Source organism: Panthera tigris, chromosome B1, assembly GCF_018350195.1.
Source record: "Panthera tigris isolate Pti1 chromosome B1, P.tigris_Pti1_mat1.1, whole genome shotgun sequence".
Lineage (NCBI taxonomy): Eukaryota > Metazoa > Chordata > Mammalia > Carnivora > Felidae > Panthera > Panthera tigris.
The window spans coordinates 119,231,420-119,254,660 of NC_056663.1; the positions used below are offsets into that span (position 1 = coordinate 119,231,420).

The 23,241-nt window shown below is 39.4% G+C and overlaps 1 pseudogene; it reads right to left on the reverse strand.

The window, feature by feature from the left end:
• Positions 1–4,276: 4,276 nt before the first annotated feature.
• On the reverse strand, positions 4,277–4,543 carry LOC102952058 (annotated as a pseudogene).
• Positions 4,544–23,241: the final 18,698 nt, after the last annotated feature.

Consider the following 23,241-nt stretch of genomic DNA (forward strand, 5'->3'; position numbering starts at 1 on the left):
TGTTACCATGGAGACCAGAAGCTACTCAGCTCCTGTGTGGGTTGTTTCACCACCCACCCCCCCTTTCCAACCAGCCGTTATTTCACCAGAGTAAAAGGTTTTTACCAAGTGGAAATACGAGCCTTTGAATCCTTTTCCTTTAGCTGTAGCTTGAGCGAGAGAGGAACGCCACAGATCACTTTTCATTATTTTGAGACAAAGTGCCAAGAAAATGTTGGGTTTGGGGTGGTGAAATTTCCTGTCATCATGGTGTTTGGTTTCTGGACTTGTAGTTATTTTGTTTTAAGCTTTTGGTTAGCATATTATAATCATGAGTGGGAAGACGTGGAGTGCTTTTAAGCACTCACCTCCTGCTATGAGAGAAGGAAATGGCTATGTTCATAATTGCAAATTATTTGATAAAATTCTATCCACCCCTTTGAGGACTTACTATATCCAGGCACCCTTCTAAGTACTTAACATGTATTATTTCATTTAACCCCACCTCAGACTATGAGGTGAATTTTATTATATCCATTTTATAGGTGAGGAAGCTGAAACACACGGAGTTTAAGGGACTTGTGCATGCAGACTTTCTAGTGAGGAAACCAGAAGAAGAGTAAGGGACACAGAGGATCCACACTTGGACTAGGATCACTGCTCCAGAGAAGCTACTGCTGAATCCATTGTGTGTATTGTGATAGCGCTGCTCTATAACTGTAACCAAGGTCATGTTCGTGTTAGATATGAGTGTGTAAGTCACAAGGCTAAATCAATAGTTATTCCAGCAAGTTGTGAAATATCCTGGACTTCTGGTATAGCTGACACCCTGGTGCCTGGACCACAGCCTCTGGGCCCAGCTCTCATTTCAGTGGTAGTTGTGGTGGGCAGGTCTGCTGTAGCTTAGTCTCACCTCAATCCAGCCAACCACCACCTGGAGCCCAGTTATGGGTCTTTCTGTGCTTTATCCTAGGGTCTTCTCTGACTCTAGGGGCTTCTTATGTTGTGCACAAGAGCATCCAGATATTGCAGGAGAGTTCATGTGCTTAGGGACAACTCTTAGACAATGGGGGTGGAGGTGGGAGATTAGTGCGTAAATGCTCCAGCCTCCTATTGACAGCTGGATAATTCCACAAGGCATTTTATATGCTTCTCCAAGGTCCTGGTAGAGACAAGAATCCGTCCTTGAGGAATCCATCTGTGACCTCGAAAAGACAACTTACAATAATTTTTCTATCTCCTGTCTCACTCTCTCCACTTATTTGCTCCTGTTTCCTGGGATCAGTTCCTAAATAAACTATGTACAGCCAAGTCTTTGTCTCAGGTTCTGATTTCTGGAAGGAACCCAAACAAAGAAACAGAGTCATTTATCAGTGTTCAAAATTGTGATGATTATGCTATAGGGAGAGTATAGAACCAAAGTATGATCAAGTCCATGTGCTCAAGTCACACTTGTGTGTGTGTATTTGGATTCTGGCTCTGTCACTATATACTTCATAACACTGTCAATCAGATATTTTGAGCCTCAGTAACCTCAAATGAAAAACTGGGAAAAAAAACTACTACCTTGTAGAATTGTTGTGAGCTTGCTCAGAACCCTGACAGACCAGTCTTGGTGTGGCTGTTACCCTGTCCCACCTGTGGACTCCCACCCCTCATGACCAGGTATTAGGTGATGCTAAGCTGGGAAGGAGGGAGAGCGTGAGATAGTCATGAAGATGTGCATGTGACAAATCAGCGCTCAGAACATGCATTTTGTTTTTTTGGGAGAATAAGGAGAACTAAATGCTGGCTAGTGATCTCTGTTTATAAAATATGGCAGAGGATTTGTAAGTCTATGTTGTCTCAACATTCTTATAAGGAATTTTATAAAAAGTATCTGCTTTCTTCCATTCTGCTTAGACAAAAGAACTCTGAGTCTACTGTAACATACAGAGAACTCTAGAGACTCCCAAAATGCCAAGAGCTTCTATGTAAATTACACCTCCATTTATTAAAATGCTTCTACTTTATTAAACTTTCTGTCTCTTGCTGTTAAAGAGATGTTACAGTGAATGGGAACAAAAGTGGGTGAGTGTGAAATGGATCTAAAGTTGCCATGGAAACAGGTGGTAAAACCAATCAGTGAAGAGATATGTGCTCATCCAGGAAGTCTTCAAATTGCCCCCAAAGGCCATCTGACTATAAGTGAGCTGCATAACCATAGCTGATGCCCTGTGCCACTGTGCAGCCCTAAATCTAGGTAAGGGTAAGAGAAAGCTTATCTTTCACAGACAGCTATATGACTCTGAAGATAATAGAAGTCATCTATGCGTCGATTCCCTCCTCTGCCTTTGCAAATAATAGGAGACGTAGTGAGGACAGCAATAATAATGACTTACATGTGAATTGCTCTTTCCGTATTTCCAAGGGGTTTTGTGTTCACTGACCCATTTGATTCTATAAGACAGGCGGTCTTGGCCATACGACACCAGTATCACAAAGAGCACAGAGGCACAGACAAATTTGTTTAAGGTCATACAAATAGTAAGTAATTAAAATGGAACTAGATTCCTGAACTCTTGTTTGTGCAACTTGTTTTTTTTTTCTGCTAAGACATAGCCCAGAGATATATTGGAAGAGAATAGAAGACTTGGGTGTCAGTTCCTCTGCCACTGGGAAGAAATCCTAACGGTGCTGTTGGGAGCTCAGGTTGGAGTGCTAAACGTGGGTCCTCTTCCTCTCCTTTCTGTCCTCCATTTCTGCCCTTATCCAAACCTCAATGTTTTTTTCCCCCTGCAGCAGTTTTTCCTCCATAAAAGTTTTCTGAAGTTAAATTATAGCCACATATATATCCTTCTCAGAGTAACTCAGATGGTAGTGAAATATTGTGATTTATAAGAAATATATATTGGTCATTCAGATGACCAAATCATCCAAGGTTCCTGGCTTAAAAGTTCCCCAAACTCTTGGAATTTCTTGAGTGATACAAATAACAGAAACATAGTATTGGGTCTCGGGCCCTCAGTTTCTGAAAGTGCATAGAGCCATAAAGGTGAAATGGGTATTAAAGGAGTTAAAACCAAAGCAAAGCACCACCGCTTTATACAGGTAAAGGTCATACACACTGCAATATGCTTTCTTACTTTAGTCCTTCTCTATACTTAGGGTAGGTGAACTGCTATCACAAATACACTCTCAAATGAGTAATGGCTTAAGCACAATAAAAGAATATTCCTGACTCATGTCATAGGCCTCAAAGGGTCGATAGGTCAGAGATGCTGTTCTCCACTTATCCTTAGGCTTGAGGCTAATGGAAATCCTACCTTCTTCAAGGAGTGGCTTCCAAGTTCATCCTGAGGGTGTTTCTATTTCAGTAAGCCAGAAGAGGAGAGGCTTAGCTTGTTTTTATGGGCCAGGCTTGGATCACAGGCTTTCATATTCAGTGGCTTCACCTAATTGGAGGGGAGTGGGAAATCCAGTCTGGGTGCCTAGGAAGAAGAAGAGACTATGGACTCTGGAGCATAGCTTCCAATCTGGGATAACTTTCCCCTTCATCACCCAATAACCTGTGTTTCACTGTAAATAAAGTGTTACGTGGAGACACCAATGAAAGCAAAGAAAAGCAAATTTATGAATGCTTTCTTTATTCCCAAACAGAAGTTTATCTTTGGAGGTATCAACCAGTAATCTTGTGGTCTCTTTACTCCCCTCTTCCCTTCAGCTGCAAAATGTTCTTGGGGGGAAAAATAAACTGTCACAGAGACTCTGCCTAAAGGCAAACAAAAGAAGGGGGAGATACTGGCTCACCAAGGAAGGTTTGTAATATTCAAGATTTTCAGACTTGGGTGGACAGTACATCTCATCTCAAGTTCGTTTGCATATTCATTTCCCCGGTGACTGGTTCTAAGGGAGAAAGCCTGAGGTTTTTGCAATTGAAGGGGAGGAGTCCCAGAACAGTTAAGGGGCTCTGGGAAAGGAGACATTCTCAGGGCTTGGTTTTGAGTGGGGACTTATGAATCGTCCGGTAGGGGGTGTGACTTGTCAGGTTCCTTTGAAATCACTGATGCCACATAGTCCAACACTTCTTTGTACTTCCTCATTAGGCTGATGGCACCACCGCATCTTTTGCCCACCATGCTGGGTTTTGTTTTAATTTTTACTTCTGTCTCACGAATGAACTCCCTTCCTTCCTTCCTTCCGTCCTTCCTTCCTTCCTTCCTCTTTTTTCTTTCTTTTCTTTCTTTCTTTCCTTATTTATTGTTACATAAATTAACCCATTTATTGTAGGCTAGCAATGTTTCAAATGGTGGAGCTTCTACTGCCCTTTCAATTCCTTCAGCCTTCGGATGGCAGATTTTCCTGTGACAGCAGAAGTGATGTTATAAGCTCAGGCACCACCAGCTACACCCTAGTGTCAGACCCCCACAGCTCATCTTTTCATTTTGGTTTTGCCACAGAAGGAGAAAGTGTGCTCTGTATGCTGGGTTATTTCAGTTTTCTTCACCATTTTTTTTCTGAAGGAAGAACCATAGTGGGTCCTGTATTTACCTACAATTCCTACTTTCTTGGTGCATTTAGCCATGTCACTGGAAACCAGTTCTGAGCCCAGAGAGACAAATGAACTCCTTTAAAAGCAGCTCTTGGTTTCCTCTTCTCATTACGTGTCTTTCAGAAATGCCTCTTACAACCTTCTGCAGAGTGTCGTGTGTATAATTTCCTTATATTAGGAAACCATAAACTGGAAGGTAAATAACAAATATAACCAGTATAAGACCACAAACACAGGTAATGTGTAAAAATTGTGATAAAATATATGTGCTTGGAGAAATGTTAACAAATCATTAGCTGTAAAGCAGGGATGAGATTACACATATTATTTCTTTTATATTTACAACAAGGTATGAAGCAGATCCTATCCCATTTTTAATACTTTTTTAATACAAGGGAAAATTGGGACATAGAAATTATTTAGTCATCTTTCCAAGGTCAAATGGCTAGGTTATATAAAGGATTTGAACTCAGCTTTCACTCCAAATCCTGTGGATTTAACCATTATACAAGATTATTTCAACCTGGGGATTCATACACTAAAATATTTTCCATTTGCTTTTAGCTACTACTTGAAAGTATAAAATAGGGAGTTGGGTACTTGATGGAAATGATTGAAAATGATTATCTTCAAAGTAACTTAAGTTCACATCTGTGCATCATATTGGACAAGGTGTTAGGAAAAAATCCTGCCTCTAGAAGCTTATGCTTGAAAACACCAATACTTGTCAGAGCTGTGTTTTAATTGTATGTCAGTGTTAACATTTGATTGCTGGCTTATCCTTTGAGATTCACTTTGGATACTACCACTTGCAAGAATCTTTTCCTAGGTATTCTCAGAAGAAAATTTCTTCCTTTTTTTATACTCTAAATATTTTGTCAATATTTTACGTATGCCATGGAGTTCTTACACACGACTCTTTCTCTCACACAAGGGTTTTTGGGAAGCAGGGCCATATACTGTACATATTTTTACCCTCCATGGTGCCCTTGCCTGGAGTTTTATACATGATAATTGTACTATAAACGTTTGTTGAAATGAGACTGAATATCTTCCTTTAGCTGAAATATGACCCCTTTTTTAGTTTTACCTTTTAATGGAGAAAATTATATCCTGAATTTAGGTTTTCTTCAACCTATCTTTCTCCAAGAAGTCTTAGGAAAGAAACACTTGAACATAAAAGTGGTATATAGGAGAGAATTTGATTGATTTGATAATTTAATCTTTCCAGGTTTTTCCAAGTTCGCCCCAAAACTTGTGTCATCAAATTTTTTTGGCTTTGATAGTAGATTGGACTGGATATTTATTAAAATCATAACTTCTGATGCTTGGATTTTACTCGTGTAGGAGATACACAGCTATGTAGACACTGATTCTAGTGTCATTAAAAGCAGTGCATTATCACATTGTAAAAATTGAATTATGTTTTGTGAAAAATAAGTAGACTCCCAGGCCCAGAAGAGAGAGTGTTAATTCACTGGATTCATGTATTTGCTTCTCTAAGACCATTTTAGAAAGAAGATGATCGAATTCCATTTCAAAGAATTTGAGGGTTAAAGATTTTACATCTTGTAAGCAATGACAAGAATATTGATCTTCTTAATACTAGTGTGCTAAAAATAAGGAAAAACTTCTCCTTGCTCTAGAATTAGAATTAATGTTTCTTTGTTCATTCATTCATTAATTTTTTTTTCTTTATTTATTCCCTGACTTTTGCTTCAAGGGAGCTTTGAATTTCTAAGGTAGTTTCTCTTCCAAATTGGTTAGAATCAATTCAATGCTTTAAGAAATAATTGGTCTCTATTACATGGATCTTTAGATTATTTCCCTGAAGTCTTTCTTTTGAAGAGGGAATGACAATGATATTCCTTCCACACAAAGAAATCATATTCATTGGTGTGCAGTTATATTGGTGAGTAACTGTAATGACATACACTCTCCATAAAACTATAATAAATGTCTCACTCAAGTTATCACATTGTAAGTAGGACAAATGTAAATTTGGAGAATTTATAAAAATGTGAATATTTATTATTTTGTAATTAAAATGTTTATTTTTGAGACAGAGAAAGACAGAGCATGAACAGGGGAGGGTCAGAGAGAGAGGGAGATACAGAATCTGAAACAGGCTCCAGGCTCTGAGCTGTCAGCACAGAGCCTGACGTGGGGCTCAGACTCACAGACCATGAGATCATGACCTGAGCCAAAGTCAGACACCCAACCAACTGAACCACCCAGGCACCCCAATATTTTGTAATTAAAATGGATAATAATGTGGTATGTTTTCTAAAAAGTGCTTGTGCCCATCTTAGAGGAATCTTGAATCCTTTAAGTTTCCATGTTTCTAAGGTGCCTTTTACATTTCAAATATAAGGCTCCATTTTGTTGACCTATCGATTGGTCATCCTCATTACTGGGCGTGTTGGCAGAGTTAGAGGTGTTCTGCATTGTGATGATGCACTGTTGTTTGCTGTCTTCTGGCAAACACCAAAAAAGAAGGAAGCATAAAGTGGATCAAAGTATCTTTGATAGAAGCTTCTAGCAGGGCCAATTGAGGATGAGACAGTATGTCATTTTTCTGAGTATGTACAACTTCAAGTGACTTATTGAAAATTACATACTTATACCTAAGTTCTTACAAGGGAGTGTGGGGAGAGGTTTTTAACAGTAGGTCAAGGAGAGAAAAGGATTTTATGGGTCTCTGGGAGAACTAGACAGGAATAAGAAATCACTTAATTAGCATTTAATCCACATGTATTCTGACGCCTGAAAGCAGCGTTCTGTTTTAGAATGAAATGTGTCTCCGTTTACCTTCCACAAGTTTGAAAAGATAAAGCATTACATTTTTAGAGAATAGGTTGATTGATTTCCTGTTGGCTTCCCCTCCCTCATCTTCCATGTCCCTGGGGTGGCCCTCTCCTTAGGGTGATAGGAAAGCCTGGGAAGGGAGCACAAGTTCAGCAGTGAACTTACTGATTGCTCTGAATCCCTGCTCAAAGTGCCTCTGGGCTTCCCAAGCATCTGGTAATTCCTTCCAAGAAGTCTGGATTAGACCAGACGTGACACTGAAAGTGTGAATTTACATGACTTAATCCCACTGATTCTTTGTTTGTTTCTTTGTTTATTTTTGAGAGAGAAAGAGAGAGAGAGAGAGAGAGAGCATGCACACATGAGAGAAAGCAGGGGAGGGAGGGGCAGAGAGAGAGAGAGAGAGAGAGAGAATCACAAGCAGGCTCAGCTGTCAGCACAAAGCCTAATGTGGGGCTTGAACTCACAAACCGTGAGATCACGACCTGAGCCGAAACCAAGAGTTGGATGTTCAATCGACTGAGCCTCCCAGGCGCCCTAACCCCACTGATTCTGATGGCAGTCAGCATGAGAGGCTAGAGGACCAAAGAGCTTCTTTCTCTTTATTTTTTTTTTATTTAAAAATTAAAAAAAATATATATTTATTTTTGAGACAGAGACAGAGCATGAGCAGAGAAGAGGCAAAGAGAGAGGGAAACACAGAATCTGAAGCAGGCTCCAAGCTCTGAGTTGTCAGGACAGAGCCTGACGTGGGGCTTGAACCCACAAACCATGAGATCATGACCTGAGCTGAAGTCACACACTTAACCAACTGAGCCACCAAGGCACCCCTAGCTTCTTCCTCTTTAATTGACAGGCTCAAGTTGTCACTTGTAAGTACAGTGAGTCATGAGACCATGACCTGAGCTGAGATTAAGAGTTGGATGCTTAACTGACTGAGCCACCCAGGCGTCCCAAAACTCCATACCTTTTAGAATGAAGGTAAAGAGTTTTTGTTTCATATTTTTGTTTGTACTCCAGTAATTTTATTTGTTTATTTATTTTCTTTTCAAATTTTTTATTTAAATTCTAGTTAGTTAACATACAGTGTAATATAAGTTTCAGGATCAGAATTCAGTGATTCATCACTTATATGCAATACCCAGTGCTCATCATAACAAGTGTCCTCCTTAATACCTATCACACATCTAGCTCACCCCCCACTCACTTCCCTTTGTCAACTGTCAGTTGGTAAAACGTTTTTAAAAATGCATTTCGTGTCTGCCATATTAAGTATTTAGAATATTTAAAAAATTATTATTATTATTATTATTTTTGAGAGAGGGAGAGAGAGAATGAATGGGGGGAGAGGGGCAGAAGGAGATAGAGAGAGAGAATCCTAAGCAGTCTCCATGCTTAGTACAAAGACCCCCCCAGGGTTTGATCTCACAAACCGTGAGATCATGACCTGAGCCAAAATCAAGAGTTGGAAGGTTCACCAAACATCCCACTCAGGCGCCCATTAAGTATTTAGAATCTAATTCAGTTATTCCCTGCTCTTCAAAAGTTTGCATTATGCCACTTCGCTTTTATGAAAGACCTACATTAGTACCTGTTTTCACTGAAAAAAATTCAAAGAGGATTTCTCCTTTTACAAAGAAAGGTGAAAAGTGAAAAATAGCCTTCGGTGTTATATTTGCAGCGAGCCGTTATAGAGGCAGCCCTCACCTAGAGCAGCAAGAATGGCCCCACCTAGCCCCTTCCCCAGGAACTGCACTCAGTATCTCAGCTTTAAGCTGCCATAGCTTTGAACTGTGTCGTGAGCATCTGTGCTTTATTTCAATTTATTTTGTGCATCCTTTAGAAAAACGTGTCCTATCAGAAAATCCTAAGATAATTTATTTTTGGGGTCTGAGGATGCTTGTATATTTTTTTCATATAAATTAATGGTAATTGCTTCTGTGCCTAATGCCATTTCAGCTTATGAAAATTTTCATAGGAATTCTCTCCTTTCAGATAGTGGGGGAAACTTGTATGAAATGTGTTTTTGCCTCAAAGATGTAATAATTTTGAATAAAATCTGAATAATTCTAAAATGACTTGCACACTAGTAAAAGCAAATTGAAAGGTTCTAAGAAAATGAAAATCAAAAGATGGCTATTATACTCTACATTGTGTATTGACTCATGTAGTTTTTCTTGTTTTCCTTTTATGTCTACTATTGAATATAGGTAAATCACTTTATTTTGTTTTACTATTTTCAAATCACAAAGCTAATAATATTTGACATGGAGAAGAATAGGTTATGATATATTATTTCTATCTTGGTGACACTTACTTTTATGTTTATATAAAGTTATTCTTAAAATGATGTAGTAAGAAGCACTTCCAGAAAATTGGACCAAAAATGGATCTCCAAAAATGCATTCCTCCATAAAAGCAACAAGAGCAAACTCTTCCTTTGCCTGATAAATAAGAACAGTGCAAAAATTATCAAGATCGACTTTTTCAGAACTCTGGAAAATTAACTAAAAGCTTGCCACAATCTAAAGAGGATTTATTCAAGTATTTTTTCAATAGAAGCTTGGTAAGAACCGTGAACTTGGTGGATTTAAAATTTTCCCTGTCCCATCACTGTCTAACTTTCTCTAAGATTGGAAGGTTGCTGGTTTTCAACAACTCCAGAGAGTTAACTATGTAACGTGTCTTTAGCTTGCTTGCTGCTAATGACAGCATTACCAATGGATAGGTAGAGAACACCAAGCTGGGGTGGAAAGAAACAGATGCAGACACCCTCTAAGGATTCCTCCCAATTTTCTTCTTTCTAAGAAGAAGGTGACACGATTTTAACTGGGAGAAACCACTATTGCAAAGGAACAGTGCCAGGACAGAAATGTAGTCCTTAACACCAGAGGCTTTCCATTCTGAGGGGGTATCTTTCCCCTCTCCATTGAGTAAAGACCCTGGGCTCACACCCTCCTTGGAGGAATCCATCATTAGCTGAGCTCTCCAACACTGCTCTCTTCCAGGCAGAAAATAAGACACTTTAAGTCTGACATTGTTTAAAAACACCATGAAGTTAAAAAAAAAAAGTATACTAGATAAACAGATACATGAACCAAACAAAGAATTTAGAATAAGCAAATAAAATCTCAGAGAAATGAGGATTGTGGCAGACAGTGAAGGTTGGCTGATTCAATGTTCTTGCCAACCAGCTTTTGCTTTGTCTTCATCTACTATAAGAGTGTGGGAATTCAAAACCTACCATCAAGATGGCCTTGCAGAACTTTGGTTGGATATGTGACACAATGGTAGATCATGAGATATAAGAAGTCTGTTAAGGATTTCTGGGAAACTCTTTGCCTATAAATGTATTGCTTCTTTTCTTCTTCCTTGTTTTTGCCCTCCCTTCTTCTTACTACCAGCTGCAAGATGGCTGGAGGGCATTCACCACATACCTTCCATAAGGGAAAGATAAGGAGAGGAGAGACTTTGCCCCTAATACTTTGAACTGCCAGCAACCACTTCTGAATCTTTTGCTGTTTGAGAAAGGTAAGCAGTTTAATTTGTTTAAGACACTATTACTCAGATTTTCTGTTACTTAAATGTATAAGTAATGCAGATAGGAAATTGGACATAAGAAAAAAATTAGTCGTGAGACAATTCATTGGTAATATTTAGTATGAAAAATACAGCTTAAATAAAGAACTTAATGGATACAATGGAAATAAACTAAAGAGCTAGAGGAGGAGGTCCAAGAACTTTCTCAAGAAGCATCAGAAAGAGATAAAGATACGGACCATATGACAAAAATTTAAGAATTATGGAAAATAAGGTATTTCAGATGGCAAGACAAGCAATAAATAGAGAGAAAAAATAATTGAAAACATAATGAGTAAGATTTATTTAATCTAACAAAACATGTTCCTGCAATGAATTGACAGATTTCATGTGGTGTGAAAAAAAATAGGTAAATGATAACTTATACATCTGCATATTATGATGCCATGTAAGAACATCTAAGTGTAAAAGAAAAATTCCAATAGCTTCCAGAGATTCAAAGCTGATTGCCTCAATCTAACAGGAATTTCATTGTTATCAGTTTGTGCAATTGCAATGTTGGATAATGGAACACTATTTTTAGAATACTGAATAAAAAGATATTTGAATCTAGAATTTTTTCCAGCTGTATTATCATTTAAATGTGTGGGAAAAAAAAAGCCTCATGTGCACAATGCTTCAAAAGACTCACCACATAATGACCCTTTTTGAAAACACTCTAGGACAAGAGTCAGAAACCATGGACCATAGGCCCAAACTGGTCCACCACATATTTTTGTAAATAACGTTTTATTGGAACACAGTTCTGCTCCTTCTTGTATGTAGTATCTGTGGCTTCTTTTCAGCTATGACGGCAGAGTTGAGTGGTTGCAAGAGTCTGTATAATCCGCAAGCCAAAGCTATTTGCTCTCTGGTCCTTTGCTGAAAAAGGTTTGTCAACTCTTGCTCTAGGACAAAGTACTCAAGCAAGGAGAGAAACAAATCTAGGCTGCTTCAAAATAGAGAAGTTAGGATGAGTAACTAACTTGGTTGGGTTCACTGTTTAAATAACAAAGGATGGAAGCAAGCCAAAATAGATCCCAAACAATCCAGAACGGAAGTGTTTTATCTGATGATCACACTGTTGTGGAAAGGCCAGAGAAGGCAAGTTGATGTTAAAGTATTTGGCTTGTTCAGGCAGCACTGTAGCAAAAGGGTCCTCAGGTTTGTGTTCCACGATGGCATCACACCTAAGGAGGCATCATTTACATTATAGGTACATCTAGAGAGATCATTAAGACTTGAATTCTGGCCCTCACATTCCTACTTTTCTTGCTGAAGGGTGGAGTGGGGGTGAGGCCAGAAGTATATGAGTTGCCACACTGTGATGCCTGAGATATTGAGAGGGCAGCACCTGTGGGCATACAGCTAGTGGGGCTGCTGCCTGGCAGGCTCTAGAAAATCCTCTTGACTAGTTAAAAATGATTTTTTTCTTTGAGGAAGTGTTGTCTTTCCTTAACTCATACAAATTTGCCTCTGAGCTAGCAGTTGGTGTTTTAAAAGGGAAAAATCTAGCTATGAATAGGCTTAAAAATAATAGAAGAAAGTAAATGGATATATGCTATAAATAAATTTGTGATACCCACCAGAAGCATGGAAATAGACCAGCAGAAGAATAGTCTATCCATCCAATGGAAGATAGAAAATGAGGGGGAACCAGAAAGTATGGTAAATAGAAATGCAAAATAGTCTGTAAGAAATACATCCAAATGTAGCTATAATTACAATAAATATAAATGCAAAAAACTGATCCAAAGACACAGATACTCATATCAGATTTTAAAATGGCAATTGTTAGGCAAGAGAATCAAATGACTGTATCTCCATGGAAACACAGACATGACATAGTAGTTGTCAAGTGATCATTATTACTGTGCTTTTTCTGTATTGAGTTAATTATTCAGAATCAAAGCAATCTCTGATATCCTGGAGTCAAAGGTAGACATCCTAAGGTTTTACTTTCCAATTAGTTATCTGTTCCAGCAGTGACTCTGCTTAGTAAAGTCTTAACATGACTTAGTGATCAGAAAGAAAACTTTTAGGATAATTCTCAAGAGAACCTTTTACATGGAAAAAATTTGCCTTACTAAAAATAAAACTTAATGAAACAATACTAAATATCATAATTTTGACAATTTTGGTTAACTTACTCGGAACCAAATTTGTCAGAAACGAACGGTCAGCTGTGATAAAAAGGGTGATTAAAATGTGTACAGCGTCACAAAGAAATTCACAGTCTCACATATTTTGCATAAAAGTTTACTAGGTCATTATGAAGAACAGAAAAACTATAATTCAATGAGCTTTTTTATTACACGACTACTTGTTTAAAGTACTGGTAGATTTCTTCTGTAAACTTGACTGTTTTGTTTAACTTTGGGTCATTAAGTTGCAAACTACTGAATATGATGTAGTTTTGTTCCAGATGGTAGGAAGTGAAATTTTCTCCTGTTTCTATGATTAAAAATCACACAAAAGAATTGAAACCCACAATGGGTAATATGAGACTGGAGAAGAACTACTAATTTTCACAAACAATAAGCACCTACTCCAAAAATGCATCTTAGTGACAAAATGTAAAGTCATACACATGGTACATTCTATTTTTTTGGAGTTGGTGAAACAAAAATCATTCTAAACAATATTACTGAGATTGATCACCACTGTGGTCCTTCACAATGTTGTTTAATATCTAAGAATGTTTACACTGTAGAATTGCAAAATTTCCACTGCTTTGCTGTACCTGGACTGGTAATGGGAGAGAATGATAACATTCAGGGAATAGTCGTATTGTAATAGTAACCATTTCAGTATCTTGTTCATCTACAAATGTTTTCTACAACAAAATTGTTAAACCTCCAAATATTCCAATGTCATGAAAATTTATAGCTAGAGAAATGGGAGGAAATTAGTTTTGGTGGCTTTACAAAGGACATTAAACTAGAAGCCGGATAAAGCTATTCCTTTTGGCTAATGCACTAAAAATGCCAAAAGAAAGACATACTATCTGTGTCTGCTTAGAAAAATTTGGAAGTCAAATATGTTAGATTCAGCTATATAGTCAATATCTTGTGTCCAATAGTGAGTTAGATTGAGCCCAGGACAATGAGAAGGACTGAAGAGTGGAAATAGATTGGCTGGTGAGGGCAGAGCATCCAGTGAGTTAAACCTTAAGGAAAATAGGAAGGAGGAGAGCAATAATGAGGTCCTCTTTGTTCTACTACTGGCATTTTAGCATTGTTTACCCAGGACACAGCAGGAAACCTTGTGATTACTGGTAATATTGCTGAGACTTATTTGAAAAATGGTAGCTTTAAGTGCAGCACGCTTACTTGACATTAGGCTGCTCATAAGTAACTACAAAATTTCTAACAGCTCTGGCTTCCTAATTAGGCTAAATTTTGGTTGCCTCTTTCTAGTAAACAATATCAGTGTTAAATCAGAGATGAAAGCAATTAGAGCAAGTTCTGTATCTTCTTTCTTTACATACATATGTAATATATTTTTTGTCATTTAAAAAGTATTTATTAAAAACCTAGTATATGTCAGGCATTTTGGTTGGTGCATTAGTTAACTCTGGTTAGAATAAAGTCCCGTCATTCAAGGAGTTAACATTTTAGTGTGAAGACAGGGAAATGAATAGGATATTACAATACGGCATATGGTTCTAAGATGTTTTGGGAGCCCATAGGAGTGTCACTTGACCCAATTGCAGCTACCAAGGATGGCTGCTTGGAAAAGTGCAATTGCTAGCTGAAATCCAAAGCATGCAAAGATTAGCCAAAGCATCCAAAGCATGAAGGCTGGTGGGGGTAGGTAGCAGGTGTGGAAGTGTATTCCAGGCAGAGAAAACAGCCTGTGCAAGGTTCAGTTGCTAGAAACACTGTGGTTCATCCAAGCAACTATAAGGAATTCATTATAATTCAGGAATAGAGCATCAGGTTGGAGGAAGGGGAGAAAAGAGATATTATTAAGAACTACTCTGTAATCCAAGGTAGGGAGTTTGAACTTCATGACAAAGGCTCCAGAAGCCAGTGGAGGGGTTAACTAGGGATATAAGGTTATTTGCACTTTAAGAAGGTCATTTTGGAAGAAGTTTGAAGAATGGCCTGGAAAGGAGGAACCTGGGGGGCCAGACCAGAAATTGGGATACTATAGTGTAAACCAGGTAAGAAATAGAGGTGGTTCAATTCATATAAGTAGTTGAGTGAATGGAGACATGAGAGGGAGAGGGGATGATTGGAGTTGATGACTGGTCAGACATAAGGGAAGAAAGAGAAGTTAAAGCTGATTGCCAAAATTTGTGATTTGGGCAACTGGTGGATGATGATATTCTTGGAGACAGGGAAAATCAAAAGGAGCCTTTCATCTCACAAGAGGTTTTAAACAGCATTGTATGTTTGCCATTGTGCCTGAGCTGCTTTCTATTTCAGGGATTCTTACTGTTCCTCCTTCACATTCCACAGTTTCGTTCTCATTACAAGACTTCCCCCATTATTTTGTCTATTTTCCCTGTCTCTCATTGGGATATGTTTCCACTTTTATTGCTGCAATGTAATGTAATGTAATTCAATTTAATTTAATTTTAGAAGGGGGGAGGGGAAGAGAGACAGAGAGAGAGAGAGAAAGAGAGAGAGAGAATCCTAAGCAGGCTCCACGCTCAGTGTGGAGCCCCATATGGGGCTCGATCCCACAACCCTGGGATCATGATCTGAGCTGAAATAAAGAATTGGATGCTCAACAGACTGAGCCACCCAGGTGCCCCTTATTGGGCTATGTTTTGTTTTTACTTCATTAAAGGATATTGCTGGTCAAAATTTTTGTTGTCAGCCCCAACTCTGTAAGTTTTCAGATGCCCCAGGAGCATGAGAAAACTGTTACCAACCGCTCCCTCAGTGCTCTCTCTCAGATCTCTACTTTAAATTTGCATTTCTAATCCATTTAGGACTTTGAGGTACTTAGCAATAATTGTCTTCTTATTGAGCTCTTTATTGCCATGATGCATCAGTTGCTTGAAAATTTGTTTTTAGATTGTGAAAGATTAGCATCGGCTACACTCAACCACAAATACTCTTGTCATTTACTTGTGACAACATTGAGGCCTTAAAGGCTGAAAACTGAGTGAAAGCCTTGACACAATTACCAACTTTCTTATTGTGTTAGTTTCCTATTGCTACTTTAACAAATCACCACAAATTTAGAGGCTTAAAACAACGTAAGTTTATTGTTTTAGTTTTTTTTCCTTTTCCAGCTTCTAGAAACCACCTTCCTTTCTTTCTTTCTTTCTTTCTTTCTTTCTTTCTTTCTTTCTTTCTTTCTTTCTTTTTCTTTCTTTCTTTCTTTCTTTCTTTCTTTCTTTCTTTCTTCTTTCTTTTTTTCTTTCTTTCTTCTTTCTTCTATTTTTTTAATGTTCATTTATTTTTGAGAGAGAAGGAGAGCATGAGCAGGAGAGGGGCAGAGAGAGAGGGAGACAGAGAATCTGAAGCAGGCTCCACGCTGTCAGCACAAAGCCCAACGTGGAGTTCAAACCCATGAACCATGAGTTCATGACCTGGGCCTAGATCAAGAGTTGGACACTCAACCAACTGAGACACCTGTATTTCCTGACTCAGGTCCCCTTCTTCTATCTTCAAAGCCATTAATCATGGGCCAAGTCCACTGTATAACTCTGACCTCTTCTACTTTCTCCTCTTCCCATTTTTGCAGACTCTTGTGATTACATCGGGCCTAGTTGAATAGTGTATGATAACCTCTCTATTTTAAGGTCAGATTAAGTATTAGTAACCTTAATTCCATTTGCAACCTTAATTCCCATTTGCCACTTACATAACACACTCAGATTCCAGGGATTAGGGCATGGGTGTCTTGGGTGTGTGGGTGGATCATTATTCTGAATACCAGGCTTATGAAATCCCATTAAGCAGCATTTTAATTGTCAAGGTTTTTCTTCTGTTTTTTTTTTTTTAATTTTTAAAGTTTAAAAAAAATTTTTTTTAACGTTTATTTTTGAGAGAAAGAGACAGAATGTGAATTGTGGGAAGGACAGAGAGAGAGGGACACACAGAATCCAAAGCAGGCTCCAGGTTCTGAGCGGTCAGCACTGAGCCTGACATGGGGCTTGAACTCACAAACTGTGAGATTATGACCTGAGCCCAAGTCCGACGCTTAACCGACTGAGCCACCCAGGTGCCCCTCTTCCGTTTTTCAAATGTAATTGCATCAAGGTAATTAATAACTTTCATGAGGCAAAGTACAATGGAGAGTTCTCAGTTCGCAACTTAACCTTTGATTCATGAATGATTTACTTCTCTCTAATGCCCATTCTTCACCTGGCTTCCAGGGCATTACACCCTCACAGCTGTCCCTCTGTCTCATGGACTACTTCTAAGTCTCCCTTGCTGGGTGTCCCCATTTTCTCTGAGCACATAATGATAGAGTGCCCCAAAGAGTTCTTTGTCCACTGCTTTTCAGTATTTGTACTCACTTCCTTGGCAACCTCACGGACTCTTAAGGCTTTAATATCACTCATAAGCTGACAATTTCCATACTTTTATCGCTATATTTAGACCTCTCAAATTCCAGACTTCTGTATCCAGCTACTTCCTCTACATCTTTATGTGAAAGTCTAACAAACATTTCAAAGCCAACATACTCATAACTGAATTCCTGGTCTTCCCATTGAAACCTGTCCCATTTGTGATTTGCTTTATCTCAGTTGATGTCAACTGTATCATCCCAGGATCTTAGAATAAAAATCTTATGGTTTTCCTTGAGTTCTTCTTTTCTTCATGCCCCATATCCCTTCTGTTGGAAAATCTTGTGGCTGTGCCTTTAAAATATATTCAGAATTCGTCACTTCTCAACACCTTAACTGCTATCACTTTGGTCTATAAACTATTTTCAGGACCTCAAGACCTACATAACACTGGTGGAGGTTGTCTTGTAATAAGGAACACTGTACTCAGAAGCATGGTGTACAAAATTGAAGAATCTGCTATTTTACATGCAGGCAAAATCTTCATACTTTTATCATATGCTTTATATACCTTATAGATTCCTGGATAAATGCACTATCAAGTACAAACTTTCTTCAATCCTAGTTTCTAAGATGTTTCATTCTTTAAGAAGAAAGGAAAGTCATCTGGCTTTAAAAATTATAGCAGCATTTCAAATTGCTTTCCATGACTGGCCAAATACAAAAATGTTCTGAATATGTTTCTGGTCAAGGTAGAGGCAGATATACTTGGATTTAGATTATACTCACTTTATCAAACTGTATTAACACTTACTTTTAGTGGTTTGAATAAGAGCCTGGGAGCACTATATCCGGATTATGTAGGCAGGCAGACATCAACCCACAAATATTTTATGCATTCCTTTATATACATCCCAAATACCTGATACTTCCTGACCAGAGTAATAGCACTAGGCTAAATTTGATACACTAAAATAATTTTTAATTACAGACAAGACTTCTTTTGATTAAATTGTCAATTTGATCTCCCATAAAAATGAAGGAGAAAAGTAAAATTTGCAGCCTGGGTAGAGATCACGTCAAACTTCCTGCATCAACTGATACGGTGATTTTGCATTAGTATCTTGAATGCTTCTTTATTACTAAAAAAGTTTGTGTTTCTAGTTGCTGGTTCTGATTAATTTCTTCCTCCTTATTGCACCCTGTTGGGGATATTTGTTTGAGATAAATATTCTAGAAAAAATTTCCTTGCTATTCTTTAGCTATCTTTGCAAAGTTTTCTTCATGGTGTTCGTTTTTTTTTTTAACAGAAATATTCAAAATGAATTGCTATGGCAGCTTGCACACTGGAACTTCCCAAATCAATCATAGTGTTTCTTAGAATATTGATGAGAACACACTGTCTGCCCCCAATGATGGCCCTTAACTATTTTTTGTCTCTTCTCCAGAGAGATCTATCAAAGGAGAGAAAGAAGATGACGTGGGCCCTCTGAAATAAAACACCACTGAGAAAACCTTCAGGAATAGAAACAATAATGTCGCGGCCGGCGCGACAAACACCGAGGTCAGGGTCCTGAGGGTAGGGGAATGCAAGAAAAAAAAGAGAGAAGAGAAAGTTTGGGGACAGGAGGGTCCCCTGGGCTGATGGCCCAAGTGACGGCTTTATTGTTGCTGTACACAATCTTTTATAACCAGACTCTTATGGGTTAGGTCATTCTAAGAATAAACAGGTTTCACATAATTGCTGCCCACCAAAACATTTAGTTCTGTGTTTCTTGCATTTTCTAGACGGGTCACAAGACCTTGTTGATAAGATTGCTAGCAAAACACAATTCCCATGTTTGTTTCTATCTGACTCGGGGTAGAAAAAGGGAGGTAGCATTACTGCCAACACCTGCAGACCACAGGCTTCAGGAATTAACTTTCTCAGCCTTGACAAGGCTTTCGTATGCCCTTGAGAGTGGGGGAATGGGAGGGGGAACCACCGGGTTGGCTTGAGTCAACAGGGAACGTTGCTCGACCCGGTCTCAGCCTGGCGCCGGGGCCCGGCCTCCCACATGAATGGGAGGGGGGACCACCGGGTTGGCTTGAGTCAACGGGGAACGTTGCTCAACCCGGTCTCAGCCTGGCACCGGGGCCCGGCCCCCCACATGTCCCCCTATTGTTTGTAATTGCAACATGTGCATCCTGGCTTGGTATGTGGTAAAGGCAGTAAGACCCCATCTCCAGAAATAACACAGCAAGACAAGTATAACAGATATTACGGAAACAATTCCAATAAAGATCCAAAAAGAATGTTGAAGAATATTAAATGGATTAAACCCATTAAGTTGGTGCAGTATGGTTTCAGCGAGATCTCCAGGGTCAGGGAAACTGAGTGAGCTACTTGCAACAGCATTTATCTCTTCTTGTAGCTGTAAGACGTCTAAGCTAGTATTAGCATCATGCCAAACCCCTTGTAAATGACGATGCACTTGTCCCCATGTCACATTGGTATACTCTAAAGGGGTAACACAGATATGCTTATATGCATCATGACAAATTAAAGAAAGTCTGGTACGCAAAACAGCAAACTGATCACCAAGATACATTAATGCTTCTTGTAGTGCCTCTAATTGGGCTTCCAATTTACGATCTATTCATTCTTGAGTGACAAACACCTTGGATACATTATGAGCCAATTCATTTACATGGGATGCCGTTTGGGCACTTTCATGTAAGGATATTACAGATACAGTTGCAGAGGCAATTACAGTCACTGTTGCTATGAGTCCAGCAATTAAGAGTCCAAGAAACTGTTTAGTCCTGCGCAGCCGTTTACTGATTTCTAAGGCCAATTGCATCCCATAATTAGGATACCAAGGTCCTGTAACATGTACTGGCAACATCCAATAGGGAGGTTGTAAGACCAGATAAACCTTCATTCCACTTCTAGAGGGTCCATCTACTGGTAGACAATTGGTCAAAACACAAGCAGGACACGTCAGCCGGTATAACTGATGACCATCTTCTTTTACTGGAGTAATAGTTCCATCTCCAACAATCAGATAGTAGGGTGGAGGAACACAGGCACGCAATTGCAGAACTGGAGAAACATAATATTCTGGAAAACTAAAGCTGTCATTAGTATATATTTTATCAAAGGTAGCATATAACTTCCAAAGATCAGAATGAATTCTTCCTTCAGGGGATTGCAAAATGGTTTGTGGGATAATCTTGTGGTGTACCTGTACCTCGTTAGGAGGTGGATCCACGACCCTGGGATCAAGAGTCCCATGCTCTACCGACTGAGCTAGCTGGGCCTTTCGGGAATAATCTGTAATGGTATAGTTTATGTCTTTAGGAGTCATCCTCAACGAAGAGGATTGGGCACATATACCCCAAGGTGAGTCCCCAGTAAGGCCTTGACCAGCTGAGGGACATATAGGAAGATTCTGAGGGGGATCATGCGGTCCAAAAAACATCCATTCTCCTAATAATTCTCTCTTTTGCCAATAAGCGGCAACAGAGCGGGGTACCCATTCAGAAGGACGCTTGCCATTTTGCCACAATGTATAAGTAATAGAGCGCCCTACTGGTTTCGTACCCAAACACCCATAAGCAAGTTTGTACGGCATAGACTCCCTTTGCAGGCAGATGGGTACTCCTGTAGAGAGTGCCGTCCAATTTATAGAGGCCGACACAGTGGGCAAAAACCCTGCGTCTTCCCCTCCCATAAAGGTGAGGTTGGTGTATACTTTGGGTGTGGGGTCTCTCCATGTTACAGGTTGTACTGTAGGAGGACCTACCATGTATGCCCAATAGAGGGCAGACTCTCCGGTTGTAGTTAGAATGCACAGGCATGCCAAGAAGACATGTGCGGCCGTTACCTCTCTACCTGAGGCCATCACTACATCAGTGGCCTGGGTCAACAGGTTCTTTATCTGTCCCCAGGTGGGTGTACCCGCCTTATGACTCCGCCGTTGTCGCTTCTGGGGGGGCTCCGTCGCTGTCAATTTGGCCATTTTTCGGCGCAACCGTAATGTCTCTGAGGAGCCGAAGCGGGACCCAGCGTGGCGCTTCTTCATCCTGTGGAAAAACACAAGCATACCCTCGCCCTTTTCGAAGGACTGGGTCTGGGCCTCGCCAAATGCCTTCCGGCATATCTTTCCATCTAGCCATCAAGAGAGGTTCTTGATTCCTTCCCCGGCGACGCTCTGCGGCAGTCATCCCTGCTTCACTGACATTTAAAAAATTTAAAACATACAACACAAGAGTGAGATGCACATGTGGGGAATACTTTATCTTTCCCTTTAATATCTCCCCTTCTTTAAGTTTCTGCAGATACTGTTTTAGAGTCAGATGAGCTCGTTCAACAATAGCCTGTCCTGTGGAATTATAAGCATTGCCAGTTGTATGCTCAATTTGGAATCGGCGGCAAAATTCTGCAAAAGGTTTAGAAGTATAAGCACTACCATTGTCAGTTTTTATTTTATGAGGTTTGCCCATTGCTGCAAAGGCAGAAAATAGGTGATTTTGAACATCAACAAATGCTTCTCCTGAGTGGGCTGAAGCATGTATATAGCCTGAGCAAGTATCTACAGACACATGTATATATTGCAATTTCCCAAAAGGTAAATATTGGGTGACATCCATTTGCCACAAGTCATTGGGCCGAAGACCTCGGGGATTAATGGCATAGACCGGCTGTGGGAAGAATTGCGGACAGATGCCGCACTGTTTAACAATTTGTCTGGCCGCTTCACGAGATATTTTGAATTCTCGTCGAAGGGCTGCCTCATTCTGATGAAAATTATCATGACTCCTTTTGGCTGTTTCCAAAGGAGTGGTAATGGGCAGAACTTGCAATAAATGGGTTGCTGCATCGGCTATCCGATTCCCAGCAACTAGGGGACCAGGCAGGTCGGTGTGAGCTCGAATGTGGGAAATATAAATTGGACTGTGCCGTGAATTAAGAAGTTTTTGTATAGCATGAAATAGATGATAAAGTTCCTCATCTGCTGTCAGTATAAAGGCAGTGGGAAGTTGCAACACGGCTTTGACAACGTATTGACTGTCAGAATAGACATTTATAGATTCCGGGTAAGTTTTTAGGGCTACCTGTACAGCATAAAGCTCGGCCCTTTGGACAGATTTAGTCGTATAATTTAAAGTGATCAAATTTTTATGTTGAGAAGTGACATAATACACTGCAATTTTACCCTCTTTACTAGCATCCACAAAAATGGAAGCAGCATCTTCAATCGGCTGACAAACAATAGGATTGTAGGGCAAAATATCTATAAGACTGAAACCTTGTATTAAAGAATCAGAAGGTAAATGAAATTTAATTTGACCTGTAAAATTAGCCAAGGCAAGTTGCCATTCGATGGACTGAGCAAAAGCAGCATCCACCAGCTTCTGTGTCAGAAAGGCACATGCAATAAATTCTGGATCGTGTCCAAAGAGCTGAACAGCTCGGGATCTTCCTCTAATGATGAGAAGACAAACCATAGATAGCAAAGGATTAATGACATGCAGAGAGTGTAAGGCTAAATGTAGCCATTCAAGTGGACTATGAGATTGCCACAGAATTGCAAAGGGGATGACCTGAGGTTTTAATATTATTAAATACAAAGGCTGAGAAGGGTCAATTCTAGTGACTTGGGCTTGCTGAATGGCCTGTTCTATATGTCTTATAGCTTCTTTAGCTTCTTGAGTGAGACTTCGCAGGGACGCTGGAGAACTATCTCCTTTTAGAATATTAAACAAAGGCAGTAATTGTTCTGTGGTGACTCCTAGTGTATTTCTAATCCAGTTTATATCTCCTAATAATTTCTGAAAATCATTTAGAGTAGTCAAATGTCCGGTTCTAATTGATACTTTCTGA